The sequence below is a fragment of the Arachis ipaensis genome, chromosome B07, assembly GCF_000816755.2.
Source record: "Arachis ipaensis cultivar K30076 chromosome B07, Araip1.1, whole genome shotgun sequence".
Lineage (NCBI taxonomy): Eukaryota > Viridiplantae > Streptophyta > Magnoliopsida > Fabales > Fabaceae > Arachis > Arachis ipaensis.
Genome location: NC_029791.2, coordinates 121,210,728 through 121,225,441, shown reverse-complemented (window position 1 = coordinate 121,225,441; position 14,714 = coordinate 121,210,728). Strand labels below are relative to the sequence as shown.

The 14,714-nt window shown below is 32.7% G+C and overlaps 1 long non-coding RNA gene and 1 pseudogene across 2 annotated transcripts; one reads left to right on the top strand and one right to left on the bottom strand.

Moving 5' to 3' along the window:
* On the bottom strand, positions 3,560–10,071 carry LOC107606150 (annotated as a pseudogene).
* Positions 11,986–14,147, top strand: LOC110264408. Of its 2 annotated transcripts, none has more exons than XR_002350567.1 (3): positions 11,986–12,274; positions 13,283–13,397; positions 13,886–14,147. It is a non-coding gene; the product is annotated as an uncharacterized LOC110264408 (long non-coding RNA). The 2 variants fall into 2 exon arrangements; XR_002350566.1 differs by having other exon boundaries at positions 11,987–12,274; positions 13,868–14,147.

The window sequence follows — 14,714 nt, the reverse complement described above, 5'->3', positions numbered from 1 at the left end:
AATGCCTATTTGATCTTCAGGCGGGTTTAAAACATTTTTATTTAATTAAATATTTGCGACAAATAAATATGAAAAGATTAAATAGAAACCTTTTTTCAAGCAAAAATTTAGGTAAGGTGATAATAAAATTAAGATTAATTATGTTTGATATTAATGCATATTATTTAATTAACAATAATTTAACGCTTTTATACATGGGTATTATAAAATCGGAGTTTGTTTTATTTAAAAACCAAAGTCAATCATAAAGGATTATTTCGCCATCTATATATTTCCTTTTCTAATGTTTATAAACAATATTTTTCAAATGAGGCACTTGCTTAAGCTATTTATAGTGTTCACTTAAAAGATTTACTAATGTCAATCATCTTTAAAGTCGGACAGTATTGGCTCCAACTACTAATATTATTGAAGTGAATCATTACATGTTCTCTTTAAAAAACAATGAGATGATACCTATATGTGCTTATACAGTTATGGTTTGTAATATTAATTAGCATAACAATCTTCGTTTTGTCTTTTAAAGCAGATGCAGAACTATTTTATTCAAACACAACTTTCACAAACATAGATAAATAATATTCATCCATAACTTATTCATCACATAGGCTATGTTTGGTTCATGAATATACACAGACATAGACACAAATACATGGACATTGAAGACATAGACACAGTAGGACACAAAATTTTTAAGTTGTTTGGTAACTAAGTACAAAGACAAAACAATCATATGAAAATATCAATATCACCCTTATCACAAAATACCACCACCATCTTATTTCTTCTCTACCACCGTTTAAACAATCACTACCACTACTAGTTCTCTATTACCATTAACAACTCTTACATTAATAAAAAAATTAATCAAAACAAAACAAGACAAGATCTACAAGCCTTAATCAAGATTCAACTAAATAAAAAAATGAAATATACATTTTTCGTTTTCTTAAAGGAAAAAAAAAAATAAAAAACCAAGAGAGGAGATGCAGTTAGGAATATAGGTAGAAGTAGAGGCAGAATGCAACGGTAGAGGCGTTTCTGTAGAGGCAGCACCAGCGATTCTGGCAAAAGTGATGGCACCGGTGGTTCTGTGATTCCAAGAGGCAGTAGTGGTAGTGGTGACAGATCTAGCAAAGACAGCAGTGACCGTTCTTTAAATTTGAGAGAGATAGTGGTGGTGAATCTGGCAGAGGGAGAAGAGAGGCAATGGCTATGGCGGTGGTGTGAAGGAGGAACATGGCCATGGAAGAGAGAAGATGGAGGAAAGGACGTTGAGGAAGGATTTTCGGGTTAGAAACACAGAATAGAAAAGATAATAAAAGAAAAAAAGGGATTAGGGTTAGATAAATTAGAGTCATAGTTGGAATTTCAAAAAAAAAAGGGATAAAAATATAAAATTTTGTGTCTCAATGTCTCAACTCAAAGGAGAGACACTAAAAACATATATTTTACGTATACTTATGTACCACCGTGCCCATAAAACATATGTGCCTTAACAAACAAACAGTGAATATATGTCACCGTGTTCATATCTTTAGTGTCCAAGAATACTAACCAAACGCACGCATAGTAAAACACATATTTAAATTTAATTAAAATATATTATAATAATTACACACTTAAATAGTTGGATATTAGCACCGCAAATATCTTCGCTATCAACATATTTACACTACAAGAAACATCGTTAAAATTGATGGCCAAATCGATGGCTAAGCTGTCGATAATATTAAAAATGGACGGCAAAATGGACGGCGGAGATGGTTGCTATTAAGCTTGTCGATTTTTCAAAATTCTAATAAAATCGACGGCTAGTGTAGCCGTCGATAATAATTTAATAAAATCGACAGCGTTTCCGTCTATAATATGAGTTTGGAAATTTTACCTTCTTAATAAAATCGACAACATTACCGTCGATATTATTATTTAAAATCGACGCCACTTCTGTCGATATTTGATTCAATAAAATCGACAAAAGAGCCGTCGATTTAATTATTTAGAAACCGACAAATGCTTAATAAAATCGACAACAAAGCCGTCGATATTATTATATAAAATTGACAGAGTTTTTGTCGATATTTGATTTAATAAAATCGACAAAATAGCCGTTGATTTAACTACTTAGATAGCGACAAATTCTATGTCTGTATTTCGTTTCTTTTGTCCATTTTAAATTTAAAAAGCGACAATGTTGCCGTCGATTTTAATAGCTATAATTTTTTTAAATATGTTTTCTATTTGAAAATTAGTAGACAATTAATACAAATAAACCTTTAAATATAGAAATAATATTCATACAAAATATTACATAAATAAACTTCTAAATATAAAAATAATGAGTTTACAAACTTATCAAAATAATAAATAATCCTCTAACATAAAAACTCTAAACAAAATAATAGGTATTTTCACTAGAGTAAAATAATAGGTCCTTTTATCCACGTATTCTAATGCTTGTACAAAGAAAATTTAGCATTTGATTCGTCTTAACAAAGTTACGTGGAGCAATAACTTTCAATATTTTAAATTAGAAACAATCAAGATGACAGAAATAAATTCACAAGAGATGGTAAAAAACTAAAATGTCCTTAAAAAATCAAAACAAAAATCTCCAGTTTCTTTAACTAAAAAATAATGATAATACACAATTTAAAATTTAAAGACCGTTATTATAAAAAAAATTAAAAACGGTTATATTAGATAAGACTAAGAAATTAAATGGAACCTGATTGTCATGGTACCAATTTTGCCAACTAGACTTTAGAGATAATCCCAGAGCTTTAACCCAATACCGTATTCCTATCACTGGTATTCTCCCATCTGTGTCTCCACTAAAAAAGAAAATAAAAAAAAAGGATTTAGATTGATATATTTATGATACTCAATTAATCATATATGTTAAAACATAATCATATAATATATCAAACGATAGTTTCATTCCATATGCAATCTATCTTTGTTACCATTACCATTACCTGTAAATCAATATTTTAAGGCCACCCTTGATGAGTTTTGTGTAGATTGGTAGGATCGAAAATACAGAGAAATTGTAACTCCTCAATATGGAATCACTAAAAAAGAAATCCAACACCAAAGGAATAATTAGTATTTAATAAAAAAAATTTGAAATAATTAGTGTATACAAAATTCAAGTAGCTAGTAGTACTGAATTATGCCTAGAACATATGAAATCCATTTCAGACCTTATGCCTAGAATGCCATGAAATTCATCTTCCATGCTTCGAACCATATATTGATGGAATTATATGACAGTGGCAATTTGTGCTCCTGCAAATTCATAAAACATGTTAGGATCATATGGAATCAGCTAGTGAGGAAGGTGAACAGTATGTTAATAATGTTAGAAATGATAGTGATTGCAAGAGAGCAGCTTAATCCACTTTGAATAACATATTTGAAAAAACAGAATTGACAGATCAAGGAACAACAATGGATGAAAGAATCTCCTATTATGAATGATTATCTCAATAAATAAAAAACTTACAGTTATGAAACCCAAATTGACACCACAAATTATCAGCCATGAGGATGAAAAAGCAAGCTTGCAAATAAAAATTAAGGATATGAAGCTATAAAGTGTTGATGATATATCACCATCCAGATGAGTATTGGATTCCTGCTCCATGGATGTGAAGCATGATGAAAAACAAAGGTTATCTGCCGCCTCATCACCTTGTTTCTCTTTCCTGTACAACAATAAGAGATTATTGTTAGATTATTACAACAGAAATTTTCATTTGTTACTACATTGACAAATTAAAATTCCTGTCTTGGTTTGTGAAACCATTCTATATTTATAGTTGGTTTCTAGATAATTCGTTAACATCCAATATCTAGTATCACATATACATGTATTTCTTCTATACCGTAAACCAATTGTTCGTGTATTCAATTGGATTTGAGAAGCATTCTTTGAAACCTTTCAAAAGACTTTAAAAAAAAAGAAAGAGTTGCCATTTAGCTATTATATTATAATTTTATTATATACACCCTGGCTTGACTCCTCTTTCAAATCTTAGTCTTAGGTTTTTGCTAGCCCTTTTCTTCTTTTTGATTATATCCTCGTTTATATCCATATGGTATAATCAATCTAAAAAAATTCGTTCGACCGAAGAACTGAATCTTTGAAACGAAATATTGAAATTTGAGTGATCTAAATGGAATTTTTATTTATTGTTGAATTGAATATGAATGAAATACAAATACGTTCTAGTTTTATGTAATATCCATTTTAATCACATGTCGTAAACGGAAATATCCTACAAGGTTCAAAGTTAAAGTTCTTAATATTTACATTTACAACATTAATAGACTCTAATCAAATAATATTCAAATTAGATCTATATTATAATGTAAAAAAAATATTTATGTTATAGATTGAATGAACAAAATAAAATACAACAAAAATAATACCAAAAAGTTATTGAAAAAAATTGAAAACAAAGATTCTTTTTAGTTTAGTAAAAAAAAATAGGAAAAACATCTTTTAAATAATGAATCTTTTTCCTATTTTTTTTACAGCTCTCAAGTAATCTTTTCTATTTTTTTTTTTTACTAAATCATATATTTATTTATACTTTGATTGCATTTAATTTAACCCCGTATTTATGAATATTCAATTAATAGAATCAGAATTCAAAACTTATTTGTTTCTCTTTTATGTATTTTCGTTACCTAAGTATATTATCTTTAGCCGCACATATATTGTGGCGAGTCAAACTAAACTAGAAACTAAAAAAAAAAGACTATTTCCTAAATTTGTTAAGTTAATGATCGCCTTCTATGGATTCACCTATATAAGCCGCAGCTAAAGTAGCAAAAATAAGGGCTTGAATACCGCTTGTAAATAATCCAAGGAACATGACAGGTATAGGAACTACTAAGGGTACTAAAGAAACAAGAACAACAACTACTAATTCATCAGCTAATATATTTTCGAAAAGTCGAAAGCTAAGCGACAGGGGTTTTGTGAAATCTTCTAAGATGTTAATTGGTAGAAGGATTGGAGTTGGTTGGATGTATTTACCAAAATAAGCTAATCCCTTTTTCGAAAGACCCGCATAGAAATATGCTACTGATGTAAGTAAAGCTAATGCAACAGTAGTATTTATATCATTTGTGGGTGTAGCTAACTCCCCATGAGGTAACTGTATTATTTTCCAAGGCAAAAGAGCCCCCGACCAATTTGAAACAAAAATAAATAAGAACATAGTTCCAACAAAGGGAACCCACGGACCATATTCTTCTCCAATCTGAGTTTTTGCTTACATCTTGAGTGAATTCGAGGACATATTCAAAGAAATTCTGACCAAAAGTGGGAATGGTTTGCGGATTTCTAACAACTAAAATGGCTGAAACCAATAAGATAGCAATTACGACCCAAGAAGTTATAAGTACTTGGGCATGCACTTGGAACCCCCCTAATTGCCAATAGAGATGTTGACCTACTTCCACAGAAGATATCTCATATAATCTTTTTAATGTGTTGATGGAACATAATAGAATATTCATATTGCCTTCAAAATAAATAGAACTTGAAATGAATTATTTTGATTCAACCATCTATTTTTTCAATTGTCTGTTAAATCTTTTATTTTGAATATCGACTAATCACTTAATATTTCTGGGTTTTTTGTTTTTTGCGCGATTTAGTAAATTAGTTATAGTAACCGATTCTATAAATCTATGAAGTTATCAATGGAATAATTTATTTTATTATTAATTAAGAATTTCGTATATAGCTAGAACGACCTTCACAAATTGCAAATACTAATTTGTTAAGAATTAACCGAATTGAAGCTATAGCATCATCATTAGCTGGAATCGAAATATCCGCGAGATCGGGGTCACAATTTGTATCGATTAAACAAATCGTTGGAATTCCCAAAGTGATACATTCTCTAAGAGCGGTATACTCCTCTTGCTGATCAACGATTATGACAATATCGGGTAAGCCAGTCATATATTTAATGCCACCCAGATAGGTTTCCAAGTGCGATAACTGTCTCTTCAAAATAGCAGTATCTTTTTTTGGCAAACTATGGATTCTGCCCGTTTTTTGTTCTATTCTCAAGGACCTGAACTTATGAAGTCTCGTTTCTGTAGTATACCAATTGGTTAACATACCGCCGAGCCATTTTTTATTAACATAATGACACCGAGCTCTTGTTGCAGCCCGTGCTATTAAATCCGTAGCTTTATTTTTTGTGCCAACAATTAAAAATTGTTTCCACTTACTTGCTGCATCAAAAAACAAATCACAAGCTTCTGATAAAAAGCGAGCAGTTCTTGTAAGATTTAGAATATGAATACCCTTACGTTTTGTGGATATATAAGGTGCCATTCTGGGATTCCATTTTCTAGTACCATGGTCAAAATGAACTCCCGCTTTCATCATCTCTTCCAACGTTATGTTCCAGTATCTTTTTGTCATTGATCCCCACAAAAAAAGAGACAGGGTATCCTGAAATAAGAAAAGTTTTGTTCCGATGGAACCTTCTCTTTTATTGAAGATTGGCTCTTGATACATGGTCAGGCCATTCAATTTTTTTTACTTTTTTCTTTATTCTCTTTCAAAAATGTAATCAAACACCTTTATTTAAATTTAAGAATTATAAATTCGAAAAAATAGGCTTTTAGCAATTATCAAATCTTCGAAAATGATTGCTGCAACGTATCACATAAATTCTTGAAATTAAAAAACAAATTCTCTATGGTGGAACAGGATATCTTTTATTCTTTTCTCGAGTAAATTCTTTTTTTTCGGAGCAATCTTAATAAGTTGTCTTTGCTTTGAAGGCTGTGTTACCCTTTTGAATCCGGTACTAACGGGTATCATTCCTCCCAAAACAACGTTCTCTTTCAGACCTTTCAACCAATCGATACGACCTCGGAGAGCAGCTTTTGCTAAAACTCTAGTAGTTTCTTGAAAACTCGCTTCGGATATGAAACTTTGGGTATTCAAAGATGTTTTTGTTATTCCCAATAATAGAGCTCGGTAACAAATTACTTCTTCTAAGGCACGTCCCGCTCGTTTAGCTCGAAACAATCCAATTAGCTCGCTGAGTGAAAAAACATTAGACATTCCATCTTCTGAAACCAATACTTTTGATGTTATTTGGCGTACGATGATCTCAATATGTCTATTATGTATATGCACTCCTTGGGATCGATAAAGAAATGGATGTAACAGTAGCTTGCCGGAACCCCAAAGTTTTTACTTGATCCAGTATATGTGATGTATATGCCATTCCGAAGTGATCTATTATTCTACTAATAAGTCGCTTAATGGCAGTTCCACCGATTACTTTATTGTGAAAGACCAGATCAGCCCGTTCTCCCATAAGTACCTCCATATTCTGCTCAGTGGGATTAAGTTCAACAATGGGTTTTAGTCAATGGTTTGAAAACTTCCGTTCTTTGCTTATGTTGATTCTTGTAGAAGTTTATTTAAAAAACTAAGATGCTACCCGATCCTAATTGATCCTTGAATTCAAATCCGCATCAGAAATTGACTTAACTAGATACTATATAAATGGGCTCGACAAAAACCTTGTATAGCTTCCTCGATTTCTCGATAAAAAGAAATATGACCAACAGTAGTTCGAATGTATATACAACGAATTTGTTTTTTTATACTTCTTACTACTATATAATGACCATAAATCTCATGATAGATACCCAACGGTTCATAATGACCTTCGATAGGAGCTTCTCTTGAGGAAATAACGCGCTGATCTAGCCGCCAGCGGAACCACAAAGGACTATCGAAATTTATTTTTTTTTGTCGATAAGCTCCAATTGCATCATAGGAATTACAAAAAATGGGTTCTTTTTCTTTTTTCGTATATCTATTGTTATTATTGTAAATCCTTTCAGTTTTCGAATTTCTGCGATTACACGGACTATACCTGTTTGCACTAATACCTCGACGATTCCCGCTCGTTAATATATAAAGCCCAATAAGCATATCTTGAGTCGGTACGGAAATAGGATCTCCCATCGACGGAGACAATAGGTTCATATGAGAAAACATAAGTAAACGAGCTTCCGTTTGGGCTTCCAAAGATAAAGGCACATGAACAGCCATTTGGTCTCCATCAAAGTCTGCATTGAATCCCTTACAAACTAATGGGTGTAAACAAATAGCGCGCCCTTCCACTAAAATAGGTTGGAATGCCTGTATGCCTAATCTATGCAGAGTAGGCGCTCTATTTAGCAAGACGGGATGCCCCTGCATAATTTCTTGAAGGATTTCCCATACAATCGGTTCTTTTTCCCGAATTTTACTCTTAGCAATTCCCATGTTCGAAGCAAAATGCTTTCGAATTAGACCACGAATTACAAATGTCTGGAAAAGTTCTATTGCTATTTCGCGAGGTAATCCACATCGATGTAATGAAAGTGATGGTCCTACTACAATAACAGAACGCCCCGAATAATCAACCCTTTTTCCAAGCAGGGTTTCGCGAAATCTTCCCTCTTTACCTTCAATTATATCTGAAAATGATTTGTAAACCTTATTATGACCATCCCTCATCGGTTGCCCGCGGATTCCATTATCCAGAAGCGTATCCACGGCTTCTTGTACCAATTTCTCCTGGCACATTACTAATTCGCTTGGCGTAGATCTACTTGTTGTTAATAGATCGATAAGAGTATTGTTCCGATAGATAACTCTTCGATAGAGTTCATTAATATCTGAGCTCATTAGTTTTCCCCCATCGATTTGAATAATGGGTCTCAATTCGGGGGGAAGAACTGGTAAGAGACATAAAACCATCCATTCCGGATTTATATTTGTTCGGATAAAATGTTTAGCTAAATCTATACGTCGAACCTTATTATGCTATGCACCTTGCAGATTTCCGTCTGTTGCAACTGTGGTCTGATTTTCCCATCTGCGCCAACTATAAATCTAAAGAAGCATAGAACAAATGGAAAACAAACAATAGTACATGAAAGGCAACAATGTCAGCCCCACATAACCAGAAACATATGGACCAGACAACCAAACATGAGCCAAAGCAAAGGAGAAACAACATGTGCTTGAAACAAGCAAGTGATCCCATAATAAGCTGGAAAAGTCTATTGCCGACCAACCTTGCTCAATGCCAAACCGACTGCCAGACAACTGTATAGAACATGAGTGATCCCAAGAACAAACAAGAACCAGTGCAGCTGCTCAAGACCCTCATATGAAACAAATGGCTCGTGCCCCTGCATTCATTCATTTATTAGTATCTTTTACTAATAAATGTAATTTCTAACTCATAACTGAAAGCTTCTTACCACAGGGCATTGATTGAATGGACCACTAATTAGTCCCTTTGGAATATCAGTTTCATCAGGGGAAAAGGATGAACCTTCGGGCATGAGATTCTGGTTCGTGTCAAGGTCTTTTTCAGAACAAATATAAAACTCGCTATTGAACAATGATGATTTACACATATTTCAGAGATCCATCTTGCACTTTATGCCAACAACAAAGAGATAAGACCAAGTAGCATCAACTCTAGCAGAAAAGAACAATCTAAGTCAAGTACCATGTAAAAAATCAGTAGTATCATATCATTGATTATTATTAAAGTGCTTGTTTTACCTTCCTTAATCTTTTCCAGTGATGCAAAGAGAGCCTTCCTTCTTGTCTTCTTCAACCACTGCACAGCCAAGAAAAAGAAGCTTCATACGTTCACAAGATTCAACAAATTACTTGTGTTAATCACCCTTCCATTTATACACTTCACCAACCCTAAGATCTGAAACTGCCTATAATCTATTTTGCAGCACATTATGCAATATGAAGTAACATTGATTACTGTAACTGAATCACTTATATCATACACGTAATCTGCAACTAAAGTTGTAGTACCTTTCCAAAGCGGTAGATGGAGCGCTCAACGACGAAGCAGACGAAGACCATAACAGTAATAACGGAAGCAACTGAATATGTTGGCGTCTCAGCCAGAGAGCGACCTCGTCGAAGCGCCTCCGCCATTATTACTAACTCTAACTACTCACATCAACACAACATGGATTGAATATAGTAGTGAGGAGTGCCGAGTGAAGGAAGAAGGATCCAGGAAAATTCAAAATGGAAAGTGGAGAAACATCTAATAATCCCTCGGCTTTGAAGAATTATTAAACTTAGTCTTAGCTCTTAAAATAAAATGGAACCAGAATAAACATGATGACCAGGATTTCTAGATTTAAAAGATAGGATATTACAATTAGGTTATAGTTCACACCTGAAATAGGGGATTTCCAAATGAAACTGAAGTTGGCTTTGAAAACGATACCTGTTCTTGTGATCTCGATTGAGAGAGAACGGAGAAGGACCAAAGTAGGAGGAGCGCGGCAGCAATAGAGAGAAGGAACGACGGCGGCACGGCAGCAGCGGAGCGACAGGCGGCGCGAGCAAACGGAGTGACAGCGGCGCAACCGTGACGCCGGCAGAAGAGAATGAGGGTTGTTTCTGAGCTTGGTGGCGGATTGATGAGGAATGCAGAAAAGAAAATGATAAAATGAGGGTTGGTGAGGAATTTGGGGGAAAATGGTGTTTCTGGACTTGGAGGCGGGAAGTGGAGGCGGGAATGGTGTTTTTAGCAATAAAAATCGACGGTACTGTTGTCGCTTTTAATTTAAAAAAAAGCAACGGTTTTTACGTCTATTTTATGCATTAAATCCACACCATTTATTTGATTTTAGAAAGTAATCTAGGCCGTTTAAATTTATCGACGGGAGCTTTGTCGATATTTTAAATATAAAAATAGACGTCACATCCGTCGATTTTAAAATAAAAGTATTTTCGCCTTCCAACTCGTCGACACTATGACTATAGTTAAAGAAGGTTTAATGCAACATAAAAAAATCGACAGCCAGGCTGTCAATTTTATTAGTTTATTTTTAATTATCTTTTTTTTAAAATATCGACAGCAAGCCGTCGAAAAATATCGACGGGAGAGATAGCCGTCGATATTTTGCGTCCAAAAAAACGCTTTTCCTTGTAATGTTAAGAGATACTTCCAACATTTTCATTTCACCGACAACAATGTATGTTTTTTATTGTTATAATTATTTCGCGGGCCGTCTTTTAGTAACTATAAAGAGAGAGAAGTATGACAACATTGGCTTGGACATGGGAATAAAGGAAGATGACGAGAAATCCAAAAACAAGATGATTCCCCAACCCAACAACTTATAACAAAAACAAAGCCCATTTTATACCAAAAGTTAAAGAAACAGAGTCCACTGGCCAGAACTTTCTGAGTTTCAAAATATTAGATCCATGAGTTAAATATCAGTGGAGCTTTTTTTTTTTAAGTACTTTACTAATTATGACAAAAAAATACTTTTCTAATAAAAAAATTGTACCCAGTAGTCCAGTACACATAATAATAGCTCATTTTATTTAGTAAACCAAAAAATAGTTTTCTAAAGAAATAAACAGTTGGTCAAATATATTCTTTATTCTCATTTATGTTACATGAATTTGGATATTGTACTAAAACGAATTTAGGATATGAAAATTTTAAAAAAAGTATGGATATGGTGATATATATAATTTATATAAATTTTACACTTTTTAAACTTAAATGGTAATTTTAACTTAATAAAATATGTTTTATATAACTTTAAAGATCTCTAGTCTAGTCACCAAAAAAATATCAAGTCACCAAAAAAAAATCTCTGGTCCGCAGTGTCACTCTGGTGCCGCTGCACTTCTCTGCTGTCCGGTCCGACACTGTCCCAACGTCGCCCAGCCTCCCGCCCACGAAGCCCAGCATCTAAAGAGTCAAAACTTAGCATTCTAAGACAAATATCTAATTAATTGTAGAATAAAAAGTTAAAAACTTCACCCAAAATAATGTAATTTTGAATTAATTTGAATAAGAAATATCTGATCTATATCCAAAAAGTATTCTTTCTCGGAATTTTTTGTTTTTTGTTTTTTTGTCCGATGCAACATATACCTTGTGAATAAAGCAGATTCTCATCATTAGAATCAAATGTCTGATGATTATACAGGTAAAGGTGAAATGAAATACCACCATTCCATGCCATATGGTTATAAACTTATAATTGTTGCTCGTAGAAATTTGGATCTACACATTTAACTTCACTATCTGCTTTTCAAGTATTCTGTATATAGTTTTTCCTTTTTCTTCTTTTTCAGCAAATTTTCTAGAGTTCAACAATATAATTTGCATGACAAAAGGTTCTCTTTGCCCTGTTTTCCCCTACTTCTTGAGTAAGTGCATATTTCAGCCAAATTTTGATATTCATTTTAGATAAATCATCCAAATTTTGATATCCTTCTAGATGTTTCTTTCCGTTCCATTTTTCATTTTTTATTATGTTGAATTGGTTGTTTATGATGTTATATGTATCCTTGAATTCAATAAATTTGTATGCCTTTCTTTTCTTTGGCCAAGAAACTTGCTGATTTTCCTTGTCAAAATCATATTGGATTTCTTGCTATTAAGTGTTGATATCTGAAGAATTATTACTTTTATACATATATATTACTGACATCTTCCAAATCTTTGAGCTATATTCTTCAGGTTTTCATCATGCGGTTAGTAGCTTTGGTTTAGACGTATCTTTGACAGACATAAAAATTTCTTGTCATGAAATTGTACTTGAAAAGCTTTTTATTCTTGCATAACTAACTGATTTGAATGGCGATTTAGCATGGCATAAAGCTTTAAAATATAGAACCTGACTGATAAATACAATAGAAGACCAACAAATGTGCCTAACAAAAAGCCTAATCAATTGTGCCAAGTGTCTCACTAATATTGGTTAGAGTTTTTGTTAGAGAAATTTATCATTCTCCTATAGCATTTTTATGAACCCAAGATTATTTGCATGCTGAGAATTTAGTACTCAAGCAATTCACATATGATCTGTCTTATTCAACATATTTGTAATGTCTATTTTTGAGTTAAAAAAAATGTGTGTTCACATTATCGTTGATATGCATACTTGGATTATTTCTTGTAACTCGGGAAATTGTTGGATATATGTTACTTTTTTTTCTGATAAGTTTCAATAATCCTAGTCTCTAGCTACAATGAGGATGATATATTATATAGCTAGAGGGATTGGAGTTTAATATGTTGCTTCCTTGTCATTCATCAAGTATACACCAACAACATATTTTCTTGATTCTATATCAAAATTGAAGCAAATCCACCATTCTGCATGTTGTCCTTAAATTTCCCTTGTTTGTGTTGACATTTGAGTCTTTGCTCAGACCACATAAATGTTGGTAACTGGAGATACCTAGCAGCACTCGTCGATCCCAGCAATGTCCATTGAACCTGAAAACCTTCTTCCAGCTTTGCAGCCAAAGAATAGAAGTCTATGAAGTATGAAGTTTCCCATTGACAGCATAATTTACTTATTATATTTAGTATATATGGAGAATGAATTCATATATGAACTCAGCTTGTCCTTGCTCATTATTTAACTCTGTATTTGATGCCTTGCTTCAAAGTAATAACCCAGTATTAATGCAATTTCAAGATTGATCCATGTTAGACAGATTTAACAAAGTTTTACTTTGGTTATTGAAAACCTTATAGTCCTCTCTTTATCGTGGCTTATGAGTTATGACTGACTCTGTAAAAAATTTGCGATGAGCTTAGCATAGGCAGAGTTAAAACTTTTTGAAATAATTACATGAGAACTATATAACCATCTTAATAAAGTGGTGCATTTAACATTCTTTTATTTTAAATCTACGTTCTTTTTATGTTCAAGTCTTGTATGAGTATTTTAAGGTTTTAGGAATTAGGTCTTTTTTTTTTATCCGTTCATGATATTACAAAAAGTGCAGTTCTACTTCTACATGCAGGCATCATAAAGTGAAAGATGCACGTTCAGGGTCATACTGACAATACACATAGCATATATATAGCACCGAGGAGTGCTAGGAGCAGCAGAATTTGTAATGTGTAGCAATCAATTAGTCATTATCAATATTTTCAATGGTGTGAGATGACATCTGATAGTGTAGGATTATTCAATTTTCTTTTGATGGTTAAGTGTTGGCTAAATTTCAATAAAAGTACTTGCCTTTAGACTTTTCCTATATAGCAAGTACAAAAATAAAAAATAAAAAAAAATAAAAGATTAGAGGAGATCAAAAATATTTATATAATAAAATAAGACTAAAATAAAATTTTAAGGGGACTAAACTGAAATTTACATATAATTTACATGTAAAAAATTAAGAGGAGTGTTAGGGGGACAGCAACTTTTGTGATTTGTAGCCATCAAATAGCCATCAATGATGATTTCAATGATGTGAGATTGGTGTGAGATTTCATCCAATAGCTCACTTTTCTTTGCTAGTTACATACTAGCCAAAATTTAATAAAGTTGCTGATCCCCTAAACTTTTTCAAAAATTAAAATTAGGGAAACCGTTGCCCCCTTTACTACAATGTAGCTCCGCCCCTGTATCTATGTACATTGTCAATATGTACTTCGAGTGTATACCAAAGTGAAAATCTACTCGTGTAGTTGCATATATCCAATTTGTAACTGCGGTATGTGTTGTCACTACTCATTACCATGAAATTGACTTAAATAAATGTACCATTTTTGCTATAATAAATAAGTAATGCTACAAAAATAATAATATAAAATTATTTTATTTAACTTAATATTTATTTATAATAT